Genomic DNA, 6,780 nt, shown 5'->3' with positions numbered 1-6,780 from the left:
GGTCAGGTCATGGAAGATTTCCCTTTTAGCATCCATTTGTTGGGGTCCAGAATGCCCCTTCTCAAAGAATCTGCTAAGGTGTTGTTCTGACCCGGGGTACAAGATGCTATCAGTGTCAAATGAAATTGCTGTGCCAAGAGCCAAATCATTATTGCTAAACTGCAGATAGTGTAGGACTGAGTTAACTCTTGCTTGTTTATGTACCACATAATTGTGGTGTTTTGTTTTCAAATTTGCAGTGATCCTGGGGATAAACTGCACTGAAAGGTAATTCCTTCTAGTTTATTCAATGTTTTATTTGCTCTGAGGTCCAGTCACCTTGTACCTTCATGGGTCCTAACTGTGCTCCTCGGGTTACTTCAGAATGGTTTGTGGTTGTGGTCTTGTCCGCCTCCAACAGAAACAAAATTGTGCCCGGATTCATCCTGTTGGGAGTCTACCAACAAATCAAGCTAAGCTAGTTTTTCAAGCATAGACTGAAAGGCAGAAGGGTTTCCATGGGTTGGGAGTTTTGTTCACAAGTGTTTTTTAGGAACCACTGAAGTTTTCTCGTGCAATTTTGCCAGGGAGACCATACGGTTGCACAATACCATGGCTCACTAGGCCCTTAGACATTCCCTTGGTAGGACTGTCTTCCTTGGCAGTAAGATGAGTAGGTAGTCTGTCAGAAAGCATACCTTGTCTTGGGGTAAGAAGACTTTCTGTTGTACAGAGTCTATCACTATACACAGAAACAGAATTCTTGTCTGGGGCTGAAGTTGGGACTTGTGGAAAATGAGGACAAGCCCTACCCTCAAAGCAGTCCAGGGTAACCTGTACACCTGTTTGAAATTCCAGAGTGTTTTTCCCCTAGATAACATAACCATCCAGGTGGAGGCTCTGCAATGTGCTATAACTGGTACTAGACATTTCGGAAAAACTCTGGGTGCAGTGGATAAACCAAATGGTAAAACACAGAATTGGTAGTGCAATCCTGCTGCTATGAATCAAAGCTATGTCCTGTATTCTTTTGCTATATGCACACGAAGACAGGCATCCTTCAGATCTATTGTAAGCATGTAAGCTCCTGGAAAAATCAAAGGGAGCAGGTTTTGAAGAGTAGCATTTTGAATATAGGAATATTTAAGAACTTATTTAACTGTATGATGTCTAAAACTGGTTTCCAAGTTCGTTCCTTTCTTGGAAATAATAAAAAAAAAATTCTGGAGTAGAACCCTGTTGCCTCTTCCCCAGCAGAATCTGGTTAAATGGATCCATGTTACAAGAGTTCTTGCAAGATGGGGGGAAAGAGAGCTTCTTGGTCTTTTCAAGGCTTTGGTATCTCTATGAAGGCAGACCTTTCTCTGAACTGAATGAAGTAAACTTTTTTCTATGACCAAAGGTGATGAGTTACCACTGGTATAAAAAGGAAGAGAGCCTTTCAGTTAGTAGGATGGGGGAGGGGTATTGTTGGGGGAGAGGGGGAAGAGCTGTGCATAGTCATGGCTGTTCTCTTGGGAAGCACAGTCTTTGGACCTCCAAGGTCTACGGCTTTGTTTTCAGGTTGCCATCTCCTGGACTATCTAGGCTTTTTTAGTTGGAGAGGCTTCCTCTTATTTTGCCTAGAAGATAGAAGCCAAGTTTTAGACAGTTAATTTCTATTACATCTTTGGGTAAGAGACAAATATAATTATGTCACAGTTTTTATTTGCTTCCCTTTTTTATCTAATGTCTTAAAAAACTTTCTCTGCAGGAGGTCCAAACAGGAATTGTTTATCCAATGGGGCATCCAGGAGCTCAGCTGTAACTTGGTCAGAAAGTAGCTGGGTCCTAAGCCAAGCATGCCTCCGGATAACACAGCCAGTAGTACCTGCCCTGCAGGATGCATATAAAGCATCTTTACCACACTACACAGAGTATCTGGAAATCTGCAGTGCTGCCCTGGCTGTGTCCTGAATGTCCCTTAGTAATACTTTATCTGCAATATCCTCAGCTTTGGTAATTATTTGTTCCTGCAAGGACTCAAGTGCCAAACCAAAAAGAACTGTAGATACTCTACCAAAGGCTGCCTGCCCACAAAAATTCCAAAGGAAAGAAGAAAAAAGCAGGTACTGGCCACCACGCTGAACAGCTTGGACTCAAGTGTTTTAACAAGTGAAACTGGCAACTGAGGGTCCTCACAGAGAGGGAAGCAGATGTCCAAGTCTTTTTTCCAACCCTGTCTAGTGTCTAATTTCCCTGTCATTAGGTAGGGGGTGTCTAGCAGCAGTCTTAGGTGCAACCTTACTGGATTAGGTAGAGACTACAGAGGGATCAGCTTGTTGGCTGTTGTTGAGATGTTTGTGAGTGTCAAGCAGTCTGTAAAAATGGCCTGGCTTTCTAGGAGTTGGGGGAAGAGAGTCTGGGAGTAAAGAGATCCCTTCAAAATCATCTAGTACCACATGGACTGATGGAATACCTAGTGGCCTGAGGAATGGCAAGCTTAAAAGTGGTCTGCAATGGGTTTGGCCTGATGGGTCTGAAAATATTCCTTGCTTTCCCACTGAAAAGTGTCCTGCATCTTATTTAATGTTATTTAATGTTTCCCCCAAAGGACAAATCCTCTGGAAGACAATTAGAGGAAAGGGTATCATCTGATACAGAATATGGATAGGATTCAGGAGGAGGTGTTACAGAAGAAGATAATTCTTCCTCATCCTCAGATCCTAAATAATCAGACTCCACTTGAAAGGAGACATCTCTTGGTCTTTTACTGGGAGTGGCTAAAGGAGTAGTCTGTAGTGCCTAGCCTGTCTCCCCAGATTTCATAAAGGCCATGGATTCCTAAGCAATTTTAAGGAGGTCCTGAGTTTCAACCTTGGTAAAAACAGTCAATGACTGGGGCATAGGATGAAGGCACTCTTCGATTTAGGTATCTGTTTGGCAGGAGAGGACTCAGTCTATAGTTAGGTGATCATGGCCTCAGTCCAAACTAAAGGCATGTGTATTTTCAAAACAATCATGGAAAATACACACACTCTCTCAGTAATCAACATTCAGACATCAGAAGCTGAGGCCTACTGAGTGACCTAAGACTCAAATTACTTATTGAAGATAACAGAATTGAGCCCTGCTACCACAGCCGGCTCATGCCAGAGGTCTCAGGTCTGGTAGTCATCAGACCTGGTGGCTGCAAAAACACCACACCAGGGTCACCAGCTGACTTAAGCGTAAAAATGGAAGGACCGCCATCACAGGCAGAGTTCTTTTTTTTTTTTTTTTTTTTAAGTTTTTATTTTTCCTTTTTTTTTTTGATACTGTAGTAGTAGCACTGAAAGCCAAATGCAGTAGCAGAAACTGGGTCTAAGGACTCCATGTGTGGCATGAGGACCTCTGGCCCTAGGGTTTAAACCTATCACATTCCTGACAATAGGAACCATTGTGCTACAGCTCTAAACAAAGCAAACAAAAGGAATGAAAGTCTTTATGTGGGATTTGCTTCCCAAACTTCAAGCAGTTATCTTTTTCGAACATTATTCAGAATAAAGAATTCCAAAACAGGGTACTTATCTGAAAATTGTTTGTAGAAACTCAGGAGAAAAATGTACTGGCCGAAGAACTGCAAGCATCTGTATACGTAGAAGTGCATCGGAGTGCACAGCTAGAAAGAACTGAAGATGGCGCTGATGGATGTCCCTTTTATACCTTGAAGTCTGAACATTCCCCTTAGTCATCCGTAAGCCAGGAATGATGAAAAGACTCTGGAAATCGAGACAGTCATGGGCTTCTGCATGGCAGGAAGACCCAAGGATCAGTACTGCAACATTCACTACGAAGAACATCTGAAGTTACAACTGCACATGTTCACAATTTTGTTCATTCCCTAAACTCATTCATAAAGGCTTTTCATATTAACACTTTAAGAATTAAGTTAGTGAATGAAGCTGTAGACATCATAGTATAATTTCATTTGTTCACTAACTTCATTCATGGCTTCTCGTACTAGCAGTTTAATTAGTGAATGAATGAATCTACAGGCATGCACAGCAAGTGCTACATCTGAATTCATAAGGGCTGATCTCAGTAAGGCATGGTTTTCATCGGTGATAGGAGATGCAAAGCAGAACCACAGCTGACATCTCGTGCCCAGTGTAGCTCCGTTACCTGGCACCTCTCAACTCTATATTAAAAAAAAAAAAACTGTAGTAAGCAGATTGTTACGATCTCATACCACTCACAAAGTATTGAGGCAAGGGTTTCACAGTAAAAGCCGTATCAGGATACATAAATAAATGCCTGTACTGCACTACTGACCAACTTACATCCTCTGATCTTTCCCCCTTACATGTTGTGCCCAAGGCAACTGCCACATTTGCTCCATTCTAGCAATACTTCTGCATGCAAAGCCTTTATGAATGTAGTTAGCGAATGGAGTTGTAGCACTGATCATACACATCTGTAACCTCAGGTGCATCCCACTCAGTAGCTTGACTCATCAGAAAGTTGAACTTTATATGGTCTAGATCATATGACAGACATTCCAAAAAGTCAAACTACTTAGAAAACAAGCATAATGCCGTTTTGTTTTATTAGTCAATAAATGTTTCTCCGTGGTTGCCTAGGTCTGCTCGTTTTCTAAATATTTTTTGTTTGGTTGAGGAGTCTTTAGAGATTTGGAGTTTTTATATATTTCGACAACAGTCAAACTAAAGAAAACAAAAATCTAAGTTTTTGCAGGGAGGGCAAGTCCCCCACACCCCCTGCATATTATATATGTATATACACACTGACTCCGAGATTGCACTACAGTGGGGAAAATGGCAAATTCCATGATCCCACTGTACCACGATCTCCATTCAAAAACTTCTACATTTCAGAAAGTTGATCATATGGTCTTCTGAATGGGATCCCCTCATGTATTATGTAAGTACATTACAAGGTTGTTCATGGGTATAAAAATAGTAAATCTTCTCTCCCTATCACATAAATTAACGCCTGAAAAAAGAATGGCTCATATGCAGACTTAGAAATCAGTTGTGAAACCCTAGTCAAAAATGCTTTGTGGAACTCTTCCATAGCGTTAGCGTACTTAAGTAAGGGGATGTGAGTTTTTAAATACAGGTGGCGTTTAGCACTATTTATGGGTAAAAATTACATTAATAAATACTACCTAACGAATGGAACTCAGCAGTTTACAAAAATCCTCATCACTCATGCCACACTTTTCTGCTGTGGTAAAAGCACCACCACACACATTTTTTAGAATACCTTTTGAACATCATGCCCTCAGGATAAACAGTCCTCAACTCTAAAGAATATCCTTTCTAAAGCAAAGGAGTAAGGTCAACAAAACACTTCTGTCACTCTTCTGATTGAATAAAGGCTAAATATGCTCAACAGTATGACTTGAGCATCAACATAATGCGACTGGAGCTTAACTCCTTGCATCATCTAGTATCCTAGCAACTATAATCACCATGCCAGAAAAAGAGGGCACTAATAATTTCTGACTTCCTTTAAGCAAAATCTCAGTATTGTCCTTCTGCCTATGACCATGAATCTTTCCACCACAAAATTTTTCTCAAGGAGAACATTCAAGTACTGCTTCCTCCGAGAGAAGTACAGCTAGCAGCAGAAAAAAGCAAGATCTCTTGACAAGAGCACTGACGAACAATTCATATTCCTAGACTTTCACTAAATCATACCAATGAAACAGACAGGCAGTCACTAGCAATTTAATTTAGGAACACTTGGAGCATGTTTATTAAGGTAAAGTAGCTGAAGGAAACATCTAATGTCAGTAACCAATAATTCCCAGTTTCTGTTCAGAAATTGTCATTAATCCGCTGGTTTCTAATGTGCAATATGGGAATTAAGCTTCATCCCTGTACTCCAAGAATTTTTCAGTTTGTGTATCTACTATTTAATGCACTGGCTATTTTGCATGTTTAGTAAATGATGTAGCTACAAAATGGTTTGACAAGCCCACAAACAAAATCTCCTTAGTGCCCATGATTCAAAGAGTGAAATAACTGCAACGTGAATTTCAGTCTGCAAGTATTCATTTTTTGCCCATTTTTCCTGTTAAAACATTAAGAAATGTCTGAAAACCTTGCTTTTATACATAAATATGTAATGCTTTAAGACTGGTGGTGTAGTTACACAACAAATTCATGTTTTTGGCGACTATTTTGCACACCACCCTGACTAAACATAACAGAAACCATTGTGCTTTAAATACAATATTCCAGAAATGTTGAAGTCCATGAGTTTTTAACAGTCATTTTGATCAAGATTAGCTCCTACTTACACAGAGGTTTAAGATTTTCCATCAAAACTGTTTAGAATCACACTCTTGGATAATCAGCTATAGATGCATATGCCACATGTTTCTTTAAAGACAAGGAAAGTTGCTGTATCTTGAATTGGTTCATGTACTTTTTGTTTTGCTTTAACATTCTGAAGACCAAAAAGTGTACCTTCCTTATAAATTATTTTAGTTTTACCATTATATCAAGACATTTAACTGATTTAAATAAGTCTGTCAACCAGAATAAGCATACGTTTGATGGGAAATTAATGAGAGAAAATAAAGCAATCTAATGGCTATATAGGTCTACTGCTGGTCAATGCCTTTTATAGTCATACATCTCTGAAAAAGTGGCATTTTCTAGTAAACTCTCCTAGGAAAAAATTGTCATGTACATTTGCCACTCAACTAAAAAAGTATATAAATTGTGATTTGTAGGTAAAAAGGCAAAAAGTTACTTTCATCTTAATTGTCTGTGTATATAATCATGTGGCAATTAATACTCAGGGTAC

Source organism: Protopterus annectens, chromosome 5.part0 (assembly GCF_019279795.1).
Source record: "Protopterus annectens isolate FY-2018-M chromosome 5.part0, PAN1.0, whole genome shotgun sequence".
Classification (NCBI taxonomy): domain Eukaryota; kingdom Metazoa; phylum Chordata; order Ceratodontiformes; family Protopteridae; genus Protopterus; species Protopterus annectens.
The sequence above is the reverse complement of the archived record's forward strand: the minus strand, read 5'-3'. Positions refer to the sequence as shown.